This window comes from Lactuca saligna, chromosome 5 (genome assembly GCF_052625555.1).
Source record: "Lactuca saligna cultivar CGN05327 chromosome 5, ASM5262555v1, whole genome shotgun sequence".
Classification (NCBI taxonomy): domain Eukaryota; kingdom Viridiplantae; phylum Streptophyta; class Magnoliopsida; order Asterales; family Asteraceae; genus Lactuca; species Lactuca saligna.
In genome coordinates, this window is record NC_136421.1 from 128489120 (window position 1) to 128504187 (window position 15068).

Below are 15068 nucleotides of genomic sequence, written 5' to 3' on the forward strand. Positions count from 1 at the left end.
CAGCCGAGACTGTAGCTTGAAAGGTAGCTGCATCAATCTGGAGGGTTGGTGCTTGGTTAATGGGTTGCTCATCCTTCTTTGGCGACATGATTCTGTAATACGAAAATAAGGAATTTGTGAGAGATTCTGGTTGACCCTGATGTACTTAGATTGTTCATGTAAAGAGTAGAAGTATGTTCTCGAAAGTTGGACCTACATCCCCATGATGCAGTCCTAGTCACGGGTGGAAGTAAGTTCGTAGAATGGTCTCAAGATGTTTGTCGTTCGAGCTGAGGTATCGTGGGTTGGTGAATAACAAGATCCAACCACTGAAAGAGACTTGGAAGTGTCTCCGGAGATAAATCGCTATAGTCCAATGATTTGACTAAAGCATGATTCAGATAGACTCTTATGAATGAATGACAAGATTACTTGAATGAAGAATGACACAGAAGTTAGCCGGCTGTCAATATCTGTGATATTCACGATGTAAAGATTCTGGAAAATGACCTTGTAAAGGTCTTACATCATATCCAGTAAAGATAGTTCCTAACAGCATAAAGACCTAACTAAAGTACTTACGGTACAAGATAATTTCATAGAAAATGCCACATCCGGCGTAGACAGAAAAATACAATTACTTTTTATAAGGGAAATAAAGTAAAGCGTCTACTACTGGCAACGGTCATCCCTCTGGTGAACTCGTAGTTCAACCAATTGACGTTCCATGTCAAGTAGGTGTCTTTCACGCACCATCTGGCGTACTCGGAGTTCTAAGACTTCGGCTCGTGATTCAGCCATTGCTTGCAGCAGGGTTTCATGGCTCCTCTCTGATCTCTCGTGCGAATCTCCTAGATGAATGGTGGGGAGGGTATGCATTCTAGCATAGGCGACTATTTCTGAAATCCGATGTAGGGCTGTCCTGCCTTGAATCTCATTTCGGGTCTCTCTACGGACCAAGATTGGCAAGACTATATATGTTAAGCCCTCATTGCTCACGTCGTAAGAGCTTCGGTCGCCATCAAATAGCATACGCCGATCTTGTTCTTGGCTCTATGTTTCCAAGCATTCCACCCACTCAGGGGGGTCGGGCCATGAAAAGTCGGGCGAAGGTTAGGAATTGGAAAGAGAGTTGCTCGGGGTATGTTCTCAACCTCTGCTTCGGAGTTAGTATCATACGAAAGGTCTTCATCATGTTGATCATTCAAGGGGAAAAGGATGATCATTCTCTGGTTATTCTCCAAACCAACCAGCAATGACTTCATTCGGAAGGTACTGGTTGCCGAGGGGATGGAGTCCAGTTATGTTTTCTATGCGAGAATTTAGGGTAAGAGAATAATTATTAGACGAACTACCTAGATAATTATTTAGAAAATCTTCATTAGTTACATCGCTATTTGTGAAGTGCATACCAGCTATGTGTAATCTGAACAGGATAGACCTTCGAATAAGTGACCTTAATTCCAAATTCACACAGAATAGAGGTAAGGCAAAAATTATCACAGATCCTAAGTCTATAACATCCTAATTACATATAGCCTTAGTCTATTCACTTAGCAACTATCAACTTAGTAATGAAGATCCCGTTTTAAATTCTCAAGTATAAAGTACTTCTAGTAACACCAAATACTCCTATAGTATTTTAAATTTTAATGTTATGTTCTATTGTTCTCATTGTGGTAGGGTTGGTAAGATTTTAGCATTGTTGCAACCACACACTTAAACTTAGGCACATGCTAGTCAACCCTCGGATAATATAGGTGATCAGGCGATATCTTCCCAGTTTTGACCATATGTCTCTAAACCCACTTGTGTTGCCCAACAATCGTAATTCTTTTGTACTGTCCTAGTGACACTGATTTTATTATGAATGCAGCACGTATACTTACTTAAATATTTTACTATTTAAAGTATAAACTCTTGGTCATAGTATACTTTCATCCCTTATGTATTTATAGTTAGTATATCTTTTATGGGTTGATATAATTAATTCACTATAAACAATGCTTTGATACCAATCTGTCACACCCCAAAACCAGGAACGACGGAAACGTTCTGGGGCAGAGGACGTCATGTATAATATCAACAACAATGTAAAGTAGTAAACAAGAAACAACATCATCCATTGCATTAATAATATAATTATTATACAAATGTGTTCTGTCCAATTTTGATAAACACTAAAGCATAAATCAAAATGAAAGATAAGTCTTGAACAAGCTCCATCTTCCTTTCTCCTTGCATCGGTACCTGTCTATGATGACCTGAGGATACAAGTAATTTGAAAGCGAGTATCAGCTTTGAAGCTGGTGAGATCATAAGTGTTAATGTGTCTTAATTTGTAAAACTTATAGTTTTTAAGACTTGACATTTGTTTTGAAAGAAAGCTCGTATAAGTATAAAAATGTTTGTAGAACAACTGTAAATGTTTGAAAACCCCTAGAAATCCCTATGATTCCTATTAGTAACAAAAGGAGTCTTCTACCAAGACCTAACTGTTCTGAATGTAGTCTTCTACCAAGACCTAACTGTTCTGATTGTAGTCTTCTACCAAGATGCAACTGTGTTACTATTATTATCATTATAAGAATTTGTATCCTTTGGTACTAGGATACTTAAATATAATTCACCTCAATGGTTATGTGAATGAGTCACAAAATAAAGGTAATAATACAACTAACCTGAATATTACCCTTTGGTACTAGGGTAACTAACATTGTTAACTTTAAGACATCCGTAGACGTACTCTTACCTCTTTTGCTAACAGCTGGGTATAGGAATAGTTAATCCCTTAATCGTATACCTGTAATGGTACCAACCGTTGACATCCGTGGATGTACTTTCACCTCTGTAGCTAACAGAGATTTTAGAAATGGTCAATCCCACAACTGGATCCTTGGGTACTAGGATAATAAATCCAATCTATCTTGTCGATTATGTGATTGAAATCACAAGGTAAAGATAAGAATGAGGGTTTTGATAACAGAGTCGATACATATAAAATGTAATAGGACTCCTCCTGATATATCTATGTAACAGTGCTCTTATAAGTATGATCATGTAAAAGTAAACATGTATATCTACTTATGTAATCATGTAAGTGTAATCATGTAAAAGTAAACATGTATATGTACTTATGTAAATGTGCTCATGTAAGTGTAATCATGTAAAAGTAATCATGTATATGTACTTATGTAAAAGTGCTAGCTGTAATGTGTGTTCTCTCTATCTAGCAAGTATAGTAATGTACTGTAATGTTCTAGAAGGTATTGACTCATGAATGAACTCACTCATTTGTATGATATCTCGTTCTAGTAATTGTTCTAGCATCTTCCTGAACTACCCATATGGTAGCTTTCTAGTAATCTAAATGGTACGTATGGACATGGATGTATACCCTTGCTACCCAAGGGCATAGGATGAACTGGAAGGACCCTTTATGACTATATATGTACACATGATATATAACTAATATTTAAACGACTTTCGTATGAATACCCAATATCCCACCAGACCACATCTCAAGGCGCGAAAAGGAAATAGGGTAGATAGCCTTCCTAAGTCTTTTAAACATTTCTTATATAACTATACATATAGAGGCATCCAATTTATAATATAAAAGCATAAATAAGTTTGGTAAGACATTTGAAAAATAAATATTATTTTAAGAAAAGATCGACTTGATGTCAATCTGTAAAACAATTTGAAGGCATAAGTTTAATAAAACAGTTTAAGTATAAGGAAACGTTTGTTTGAAACACAGTTGTAAATAAGTTTGAAAGGTAATGTACGGAGTAAGCTGTACAGTATAAAAAGGAGTTTAAAACATATAAAATGTTTATAAAAAGTCATTTGAAGGAAACTGTTTAGTAAAACGGCTAATGAGTAGCCAAATCATTTGAATGTTGTGTATTAATCACATGTGATTGATGTAATAAGTAATATAATCCTACTTACTAATCACATGTGATTGACATAATAAGTAGCATGATTCTACTTGTATCCCCCCCCCCCCATAAAACATTTAAAAAGAGTTTAAAACATTAGTTAAGGGGTATGAACTCACCTGTAGTTGGTGATTGGAATGAACTGAACGTCATAGGATGGCTAGGTGTCAAGCGAGGAATTGTGAACACACTACGATCCTAATGAACATATAATCACACATATACACACTCAATTAGACATAAATGACTAATTGATAATGTTTAAGACATCCTAGACATAATAAACACTTTATATAAGTGTTTCAAGCCTTAAGGATTGCATCTATGCTATTGTGGGACAGGGTATTTGTGTTTAGGGTTTCCAAAGGACCCTATGTGAGAGTTTACTCTCTATAAACCATCACACATGGAGTTTACAGTTGTAAACTCTTGAGTTTACGGCCGTAAACTCCCAAACATGTGTGTTTGGTGTATTTTGAAGTCCCAAAGGCTTTCTAGAATTATTCTAACTTAGTGGTTAAGTCCTTGGAAGGGTTTAGGGTCTAGAAGTACTCCAATTAGGATTTTACGACCTCAAGGCCATTCCCCTTAGAGTTTACGGCCGTAAACTCTAAGTAATGTGGGTTTTTGTTGCTTTCAAGCCTCTTGCACTTGTGGGATATGTTCTAGACTTTTATTCCTAACATATGAAGGCATTAGGCACACCTTAGTGCCCTTTTTAGGAGTTTACGGCCCAAGAACCATGTCTTGGCCATAAACTCACTTGGTTAAGTGATTTTGATGTGGTTTGGCTCTTCATTTTTGTGGGAATTAATTCCATGAAGGGGTCTAGGGCTTTAGGTGTCTTGAAGACACCCTTTTGTCCATTTCAATGGAGTTTACGACCTAAGCTTCTCTTGGGCCGTAAACTCACTTTTAGTTGTGTCATTTGATGTGTTTAAGACCTTTTTCTACTTGGGGAAATAGTCTAGATACAAGCCTTTAAGTCCTAGTGTCCTCAAAACACCATTTGGTGTTAGAATATGGAGTTTACGACCTAAGAGAGTTCTGGGTCGTAAAATCCCAATCTTTGGTGGATTTTGGCTTGCTTTCTTGTCCCTAACATGCATAAATAAACATCTAAGGCCTTATCATAACTCAAGTGTCGGTTTTGGCTTCGTTTCGGGAGTTTACCGCTCAAGAACACCTTGGGGTGTAAAATCCTAGATTTCATGTTTTAGCCTTCTAAAACATGTTATAGACACGTATAAAGCTTTCTAACAATACTATAAAGAGTTACTCACGTTTTGGTATACAAACCCGAAGATCCGTCAGAGAGAATATGGCTTTTCTCTAGTCGGAAATGTGAATAATGAATGATTTTGGTTTGGAAATCTATTTATAGTCCTGAGATATTTTAGCAGAAAATATTTTTATTCCTGAAATGATCCCTAATAAATTAGAGTGTTGGAATAACAGTGTTGCACCAAACCCTAGTGCACCCACTCTCCTGATACCCCTTTTTGGTGTAAAACCCTAAAACTGCCAAACTTATATTCTAAGTCTGAATTTTTACCATAACTGCTCTACTTCTATTGGATTGAAATGGTTTATTCAGAATGGAAATTTCAGGTTGTCACAGAGAATTACCAATCCAGAGTAATGCCAAGCTAACTAAGACTCAGAGTCCTAGCACAGAGACTGAGATAGTTGAAATGATTCAGATACCATATGCTTCCGCTGTGGTCTCGATCATGTATGTTATGACTTGTACTCTCCCTGATGTGGCCTTTTCTTTGAGCATGGTCAGTAGATATCAAGGGAACCTTGGCATGGCACATTAGACAGCGGTAAAGAACATTCTCAAGTATTTGTGGAGGTCTAAGGACTGGGTCCTTACCCTCGGAGGCAGTGATGACTTGAGAGTGGAAGGATATAGTGATGCTAGCTTTCAAACTGTCACAACCCCAAACCGGAACAGCGGAAACGTTCAGGGGCGGATGACTTCATGTGGTAACGTAACAAATGAATACATAGTAAAGAAAGCAATACAACCATCATATATATATAATTGAAAGTTTACATTGTTTAAAAGTGTACAGGTTCAAAATCAATTACATAATGATGTAAAAATATGAAATTTAACCTGGCGCCGCAGCGTCCCTTCTTCAAAATCCGTTTGTTACCTATAATTACTGAATCCCTGGAACATACAAGTAGTTTTGAAAGAGTAGATCAGCATTTAAGCTGGTGAGTTTCATAAGTATTTAATGACAATGTTTGTATGAAATGAAATGTTTTTGTTCTTTGTTTGCACGTTCCTAGAAAATCCTATATTTTCTAGTAGTATAATTGTAATCTTCTTTCATGACAAATGCTTGTTTCTAGTAATTGTATGTAAGTATAAAGATTTCAATTTGTCTGAAAAACTCTGTAAGTCATTGTGTTTTTAATACCCCATGTGAGTTTTATAACCATGCTATTGACAAGGAATGCCTATACACAACGTTCTTCGGGCGTTGGAATGTTCTGACGTTTGTCACCCCAAAAGGTGGATTGTAGCAAACAGTCAGGGTGCGGGTTGTCAAGCCCGTATAGATCTATACACAAACACCAGGCTCCCCCTCCAAGGGATTCTAGTATATAATACAGGACTTGAAATGTGTACTCGAACGTACGTGAAGTTAATGTCTCACAAAACTTAGTATAAACAGATTTACATGTGAAAATGTTCGTTAGTTATTGTATATTAAAGTAGCTTATCGTAATAGTATTTCCATGTATGTAAAGTTTGTAGTATTCTCGTGAAACTATACCTATTATAGTTTCGTAAAAGTGTGTCTCATTTGTTAAATAAACCCTTAGTGCAAATGTTCACTTGATATGAAAAGTGTAGTTTTTGTAGTGCCAAAACTGACACACCGAATGTAATATAAGCAAAGTATCTGATTTATATAAATACCTAAATCGTTTCACATTTCAAAAGATAAAATGTTATCGTGTTATAATTTCATATAAAAGATTTCCTTTGATAGTTTCAAATCACATATGATTTCCTTTGATAGTTTCAAATCACATATGACTTCCTTTGATAAAACGCGTTAAGTGAAAGTTTATATAACACCCGATAATAACCGAGTGTTTTACTTGTATTCCCCCCTTAAAAGCATGTAAAAGTACTCATAAAACATTCAAAATGTGAATTATAGGGGTATGAACTCACTTGTAAAATCGGAGGTTGCAAGATGAAAAACCGGACAGAGTTTCGGCTTGCGAAAGTGGATTTCCTCGGGATTCTCGGGAACCTCGGGGGCACGAACGACCTTCGGGACTCGAGCAAAGTGATCGGGGCTTCGGGGTAGTGCAGGCATGGAAATCAAGGCAATATCGTAAGAGAAATGAAAGAAATAGGGTGAATTTCCCGGAACCCTCGCATCTCTATTTATAGGAGGTTGAGAGGCCTCGTTACGCGGGGCGTACGCAAGTACGCTGGGCGTACGCGTACGTCATGCGTGACCGAGTCCTCGACTGCCTCGGAGCTCGGATGGGACGGAACGGTGGTTCGCACAGGCGCGACGTGGACGATCCAAGGCCAAGACCTTCGCGTACGCGGGGTGTACGGGGTTACGCGGCTCGTAACTCGGATGAGCACGCTGACTCCCCCTTCGGATAATACCGGATTTTTGAATTAAATATATATATAAATTATTTAATAAACTTCAAAAATTCATCTCTTCTTCATACGAACTCCGTTTTCGACGTTCTTTATATCCCTGCGAAGGTGAGACCATACTCTACAACTTTCATTTAGATTCCGTCGGCAAATTCCGAATTTATTTTTATTATTTATTTTTAAAAGGTCGCGGTAGGAGAATTTCATTAGAAATTCATAACTCCTTTATCTGACGTCGGTTATTGCCAGACTTTTTACAGCTGAAATACCACTGATAAGACCTTTGATTCTCGTTTAGGTCATTCCGGCCAAAAGTCGCTCGATCTCTGATTCGAGTTTTTAGTCGTCTGCCGTTAATCCGAACTTTAAAAATTCCTAACTTTCTGATACGAAGTCGGATTCGAGCGTTCTTTTTACGTACGATCATGGTTTAATGACATCTATCATAAAAGGTAATTTAATTGGTGATTTTTGGACATTTTATTTTCGAAGTAATTTTATTACAACTAACGTGGTTACAATACTTGACTTTTTAGGTCGTTTACATGTAGTTGAAATATCGGGTTGTCACATCATCCCCCCGTTAGAGGGAATTTCGTCCCGAAATTTAAAGCAAGAAAGATACAAGTGAATCAGAGAAAAAGATGCGGGTACTTTTGTTTCATCTGATCCTCGCATTCCCATGTGAATTGAGGTCCTCGGTTGGTGTTCCAGCGGACTTTCACGACGGGTATGCGACTTTGTTTTGTTTGTTTGACCTCTCGGTCCATGATTTCTACCGGTTCTTCCACGAAGTTGAGGCTCTCGTTGATCTCGATCTCATCGAGTGGGATAACAAGAGTCTCATCGGACAGACACTTTTTCAAATTCAATACGTGGAAGGTTGGGTGTAATTTACCAAGTTCACGTGGTAGATTAAGTTTGTAAGCTACATGGCCGATTCTGGCGAGAATCTCGAAAGGCCCTATGTACCATGGGTTTAGTTTTCCACGCTTTCCAAAGCGTATCAAGCCTTTCCATGGCGAGACTTTCAATAGAACACGGTCTACTACTTGGAATTCCAAAGGTTTTCTCCGTTGATCAGCGTAGCTTTTCTGTCGGTCTCTGGATGCTTTCAATCGTTCACGAATCTGAATGATCTTCTCTGTTGTTTCTCGTATGATTTCTGGACCGGTGAGAGTACTTTCAGTATCTCGTCCTTTAGCTAATTGTGTGTCGCCAACTTCGGTCCAGCACAAAGGGGATCTGCACTTGCGGCGATAAAGAGCTTCGAATGGATCAGCCTTTATACTCGTATGATAACTATTGTTGTATGAGAATTCGACAAGAGGTAAGTGGATATCCCATGCCTTTCCAAAGTCAATCACACTGGCTCTCAGCATATCCTCCAAAGTTTGTATCGTTCTCTCACTTTGCCCATCTGTTTGTGGATGGTAGGTTGTACTCATGTCCAATCTAGTCCCTAGGGAACTTTGTAGTGACTGCCAGAACCTTGATGTAAATCTACTATCTCTATCGGAGATAATGGACATCGAAACCCCATGTAATCGTACTACTTCCCTTATGTAAGTTCTTGTAAGCCTTTCCATCTTGTCAGTCTCCTTGATTGGCAAAAAATGCGCGGATTTGGTTAATCTGTCGACGATGACCCATATGGTATCAAGTCCACCCGTTGTCTTGGGTAACTTGGTTATGAAATCCATAGTGATCCGTTCCCATTTCCATTCCGGTATCTCTGGTTGTTGTAGTAATCCTGAAGGTTTCTGGTATTCGACCTTAACCTTAGCACAAGTAAGACATTTACTTACAAAGGTAGCAATCTCTGCCTTCATGTTAGGCCACCAGTACAGTTTCTTAAGATCCAAATACATTTTATCTGAACCTGGGTGAACGGAATACCTCGTGTTGTGCGCTTCAGTCATGACCACATCCCTGAAACCACCATGTCTTGGGGTCCAGATGCGGTCCATGAGATAATATGCTCCGCCACCCTTAACTTCTAGATTCTTTTCCATTCCTCTCAAGGATTCACCCGTCACATGCTCGGGTTGTAAAGCTTCTAGTTGAGCCTCTTTAATTTGTGTGGGTAAGTGGGAATGGATGGTCATATTCAGAGATTTGACTCTCTGACCAGTGTATTCTTTTCGACTGAGGGCGTCAGCTGCTACATTGGCCTTGCCAGGATGATAACGAATCTCGCATTTGTAATCATTGAGAAACTCGACCCATCGTCGTTGTCGCATGTTGAGCTCCTTCTGATCGAAAATGGGTTGAAGGCTCTTGTGTTCGATGTAAATAGTACTCTTTGTTCCGTACAGGTAGTGTCTCCAGATCTTCAAAGCAAATACCACTGCTCCCAACTCTAGATCGTGTGTCGTATAGTTTACTTCGTGGGTTTTAAGCTGACGGGAGGCATAAGCAATAACCTTCCCTCGTTGCATAAGAACACAACCAAGCCTTGATTCGATGCATCTCAATACACCACAAAATCCTCTATCCCTTCGGGGAGGGATAGTATTGGTGCGGTGCATAAGGCTTGCTTCAGAGTTTGGAACGCCTTTTCTTGTTTTGTTTCCCAGTCAAAGACCACGCCTTTCTGGGTTAACGTAGTAAGAGATTTCGCGATGCTAGAGAAGTTGTTTATGAATCGGCGATAGTAACCAGCTAAACCTAGAAATTGACGAATCTCAGTGGGTGTCTTTGGTGCCGACCAGTTCTCAATGGCCTTAATTTTGGAGGGTTCCACGTGTATCCGTTTTTCGCTAACAACGTGGCCCAAGAATTCGACTCTTCGAATCCAAAATTCACGTTTAGATAACTTCACATAGAGCTTCTCTGATCGTAGTGTTTCTAAGACCTTCCGTAGGTGTTGACTATGTTCTTCCTTACTTCGGGAGTAGATAAGTATATCCTCCATGAATACAATGACAAATTGATCCAAGTAAGGTCGACACACTCTATTCATTAGATCCATGAATACTGCTGGTGCGTTGGTTAATCCGAACGGCATTACTACAAATTCGTAGTGTCCATAACGGGTTCGGAAGGCTGTCTTGGGAACGTCTTCTTCTAGCACTCGTAATTGGTGATATCCGGATCGTAGATCTATCTTTGAGAAGTAGCTCGCTCCTTGAAGTTGATCAAATAGGTCGTCAATGCGGGGTAGAGGGTAACGATTCTTGACAGTGAGTTTGTTCAGCTCTCGGTAGTCGATGCACATCCGGAACGATCCATCTTTCTTCTTTACAAACAAGACTGGTGCTCCCTAAGGTGAGAAACTTAGTCTGATGAATCCTTTTTGGTGTAGTTGGTTAAGCTGACTGGAAAGTTCTTGCATCTCTGTTGGTGCCAGCCGATAAGGCGATTTTGCTACAGGGGTAGCCCCTGGAATTATGTCGATTATGAACTCGACTTGGCGTTGTGGCGGTAATCCCGGTAGTTCTTCTGGGAAGATATCGGGGAAATCCCGTACCTTCGGGATGTCGTTTATATCTTTTACCTCTTAACTCGTATCGACGATGTGTGCGAGAAATGCCTGATAATCCTTCCGCAAACACTTTCAAGCCTTGATGCACGAAATGATGCGAAGGTTTGTACTTGATTTGTCGCCGTAGATCACTATTGTTTCATGGTTAGGAAGATTTAGCTGAACCGCTTTTTCAAAGCACAAGATGTCGGCGCGAAGAGGGCTTAACCAATCCATGCCAACTATAACGTCGAAACTTTTTATGTGGACTGGCATAAGGTTAATTGGGAAAGAGTGACCATCTAAAGTTAATGTACAACCCATGTATATGCAATTAGTGTTTTCCGTTTTCCCATTTGCCATTTCTACAGTGAATGATTCTCCTAACATGATAGGTTTACGTGTAAGTAAGTGAATACAGTTTTGGCTCACAAAGCTTCTCTCCGCTCCACTATCGAATAGGATGCATGCATATGAATTATCGAGAAGAAACGTACCAGTAACTACTGTAGGATCAGCTACGGCTTCCTCGTGGCCAATAGCTAATACCCGTCCCACTCCGCTGGTATTTGCTACCTTTGGGCAGTTTCTTTTGTAGTGGCTCACCTCGCCACAACCGTATCAGGCTTGGCCTACACTAGCACCGGGAACTTGAGTGATCGGTTTTGCAGGGGCCTTGTAGAAATGGGCATTGTGCCCCTTTCTATTGCAGTTGGAGCACTGCATTTCCCGACATGGTCCATGGTGGTGGTAGTTGCACTTGGTGCATTTTGGGAGGTTGCCTACATAAGGCTTTGTTGGGTAAGTATTTGTAGGAACTGTAGCAGGTACCATCGCAGCGTTCACGGCAACCAGTTGTTGTTTCTTCGAGGATTCTTAGGAAGATCCACCCTTCCCCTTATTCCACCCTCTCTTCCTGTTGTTGTTATTGTTGTTTCCCTTGTGTGGTTCTGGTGCAGAAGTTGCTGAGTGTTGATGATTTCCGTAATCAATGAGCGATTGTGCCAGCTCTTTGGCACTTTCAAAGGTGTCAGGTTTGGAAGCTAACACGCTCGACTGAATTTGGGGCGACAGTCCCCAAATGTATCGCTCTATCTTCTTGCTCTCGGGAGGAATCATATCCGGGCAAAGGATTGCTAGCTCATAGAATCTATTGGTATAAGTTGCTATGTCGGTACCAATCATTCCTAGAGTCCAGAGTTCGTGCTCGAGTTTTTGAATCTCTCCTCGTGGACAGTACTCCCTCATCAACATGATTTTCAAGCTCTCCCAACTTATCGAGTTAGCCACTATCAGGGTAAGTACCTTAACGTGGCTATTCCACCAAGTTAAAGCCCTATCAGTAAATGTGTAAGTTGCAAACTTAACCTTGCTGTGCTCGGGGCAGGAGCAGATTTCAAACACTGATTTCGTTCTTTCAATCCACTACCTTAAAACCATCACACCACCCGTTCCATTAAACATCCGGGGCTTAGCATTTGTGAAGTGTTTGTAGGTGCACTCCCGGGGTTGTCCATGACTATCGCCATGGTTGGAAGGATGCATGCCAATTCCTGAACCCCTAGTAACAGGAGTATTGATCTGTGACATGGCAGCCGTCACAGCTGCAGTGACTGCTGCCTGGAACATGACAGCATCGAATTGAGGAGGTGGAGGTGGTGGTGGTATCGGTGTTTCGTTGTTAGGGTTACGTCTTGTATTCCTGTGTGGCGGCATCTTTAACTATACGTTTAAAAGATGATGATATGGATAAGAATAAGTGAATAATGAATGTGTCTCATGAACCAAATTGCTATAGTTCAACAACAGATGATAGTATGAGTTTTACAAATAGAAGAGCGAAGGTTATTCGTAAATCCGAATATGTGATCAAGCGTATTGTTTTTCCATAGTATATTAAAGATTGAATGCGATACTCAACGTAGTACTAATAGCGTGCAAATTATATTAATATAATAGATGATACAATGATCACGAAAATTTGACCCTTAAACGGGTCTCCGACTACATGAATTTAAAGGAATCAAAAACTTTTAGCCGAAGTCCTATCTTATTACAAAATTTGAGGTTTTCACAAGTACTACTTACGACATGTGTTGCGCTTGGAGCTCGATTCTGCATCTGATTGCTTCGACTCCATAAGACACCTATCGAAGGCGGCTTGTTGTTCCCTCAATTCTGCGAAGGCTGCATTCGCTTGTGCTTGGAATGCTTCGGCGCGGAGGTGGATGTCGTTCTGCAACATATCTAGGCAGCGGATATCAGCCGTGTGGACTTGTACTTCCACGTTGACCTCTCGGATTCGGTTTGCTTGAACCCCCGATTGGTAGGACTGGTTGGCCAGTTTACCTACCATTGCTGGAAGTGCTCGGTCGGCTGAACCTCCGTCCCTGATGTCGTAGAAGTCTCGACACATTCCGTAGGGAGAGCGTATCCCTTGTTGTTGGCTCCAGTGGACGAGGTGGCTTCCCTAAACGAGAGTCGGTCCTAGAAAGTTCCTCCTAATGGGTGGAGGGTTGACTATTTCCGGTTCCGAGTCTGTCTCGGAGTCGTCCCCTCCATCCAACTCAATGGGCTCTTCGTCCTCCTCCGGATCCTCTTCAATCCATCCTCCGTTGCCTTGTTGTGGGTAGTAGGGGTCTCCATGCGGGTGAAACCCAGCCATTTGACTATACGAGAATAGGTTATAAGATTTGAATAAAACATGAGACATGTAATACTAGTTACTTTAGTGTATGCACCAAATACTCCTATAGTATTTAAATTGTACGTTAGATACTAGTGTCTATTTTGTTAAGTTTTGACTTGTTGCTCACTACGATCATTCCTTGACATACGTTAGTCAAATTTCGGATAAACATAGTTGATCAAGCTATATTCGTCCCAATTTTGATTACATATCTCGAGAACTAATCGTAGTGTCCAACTTGTCTTAATACTTTTTGTATAATTCTTATCATAAAAATGTGTCGTTGTATGCATGTATTTCGGATTTTTATAACCTAAAATAATCTATTTATGTGAAATAAAAATTTTAGGTACAAAAACTTTTGTCAGAGACTTTGAGCCCCTCAGCATTTATAGTTTGTATATCTTATGAGTTTCAATATACTTAGTTCACTATTAACATTGCTCTGATACCAATCTGTCACACCCCCAAACCGGAACGGCGGAAACGTTCGGGGGCGGATGACTTCATGTGGTAACGTAACAAATGAATACATAGTAAAGAAAGCAATACAACCATCATATATATAATTGAAAGTTTACATTGTTTAAAAGTGTACATGTTCAAAATCAATTACATAATGATGTCAAAACATGAAATTTAAACTGGCGCCGCAGCGTCCCTTCTTCAAAATCTGTTTGTTACCTGTAATTACTAAATCCCTGGAACATACAAGTAGTTTTGAAAGACTAGATCAGCATTTAAGCTGGTGAGTTTCATAAGTATTTAATGACAATGTTTGAATGAAATGAAATGTTTTTGTTCTTTGTTTGCACGTTCCTAGAAAATCCTATATTTTCAAGTAGTATAATTGTAATCTTCTTTCACGACAAATGCTTGTTTCTAGTAAATGTATGTAAGTATAAAGATTTCAATTTGTCTAAAAAACTTTGTAAGTCATTGTATTTTTAATACGCCATGTGAGTTTTATAACCATGTTATTGACAAGGAATGCCTATACACAACGTTCTTCAGGCGTTGGAATGTTCTAACGTTTGTCACCCCAAAAGGTGGATTGTAGCTAACAGTCAGGGCGCGGGTTGTCAAGCCCGTATAGATCTATACACAAACACCATGCTCCCCCTCCAAGGGATTCTTGTATATAATACAGGACTTGAAATGTCTACTCGAACGTACGTGAAGTTAATGTCACACAAAACTTAGTATAAAACAGATTTACGTGTGAAAATGTTCGTTAGTTATTGTATATGAAAGTAGCTTATTGTAATAGTATTTCCATGTATGTAAAGTTTGTAGTATTCTCGTGAAACTATACCTATTATAGTTTCCTGAAAG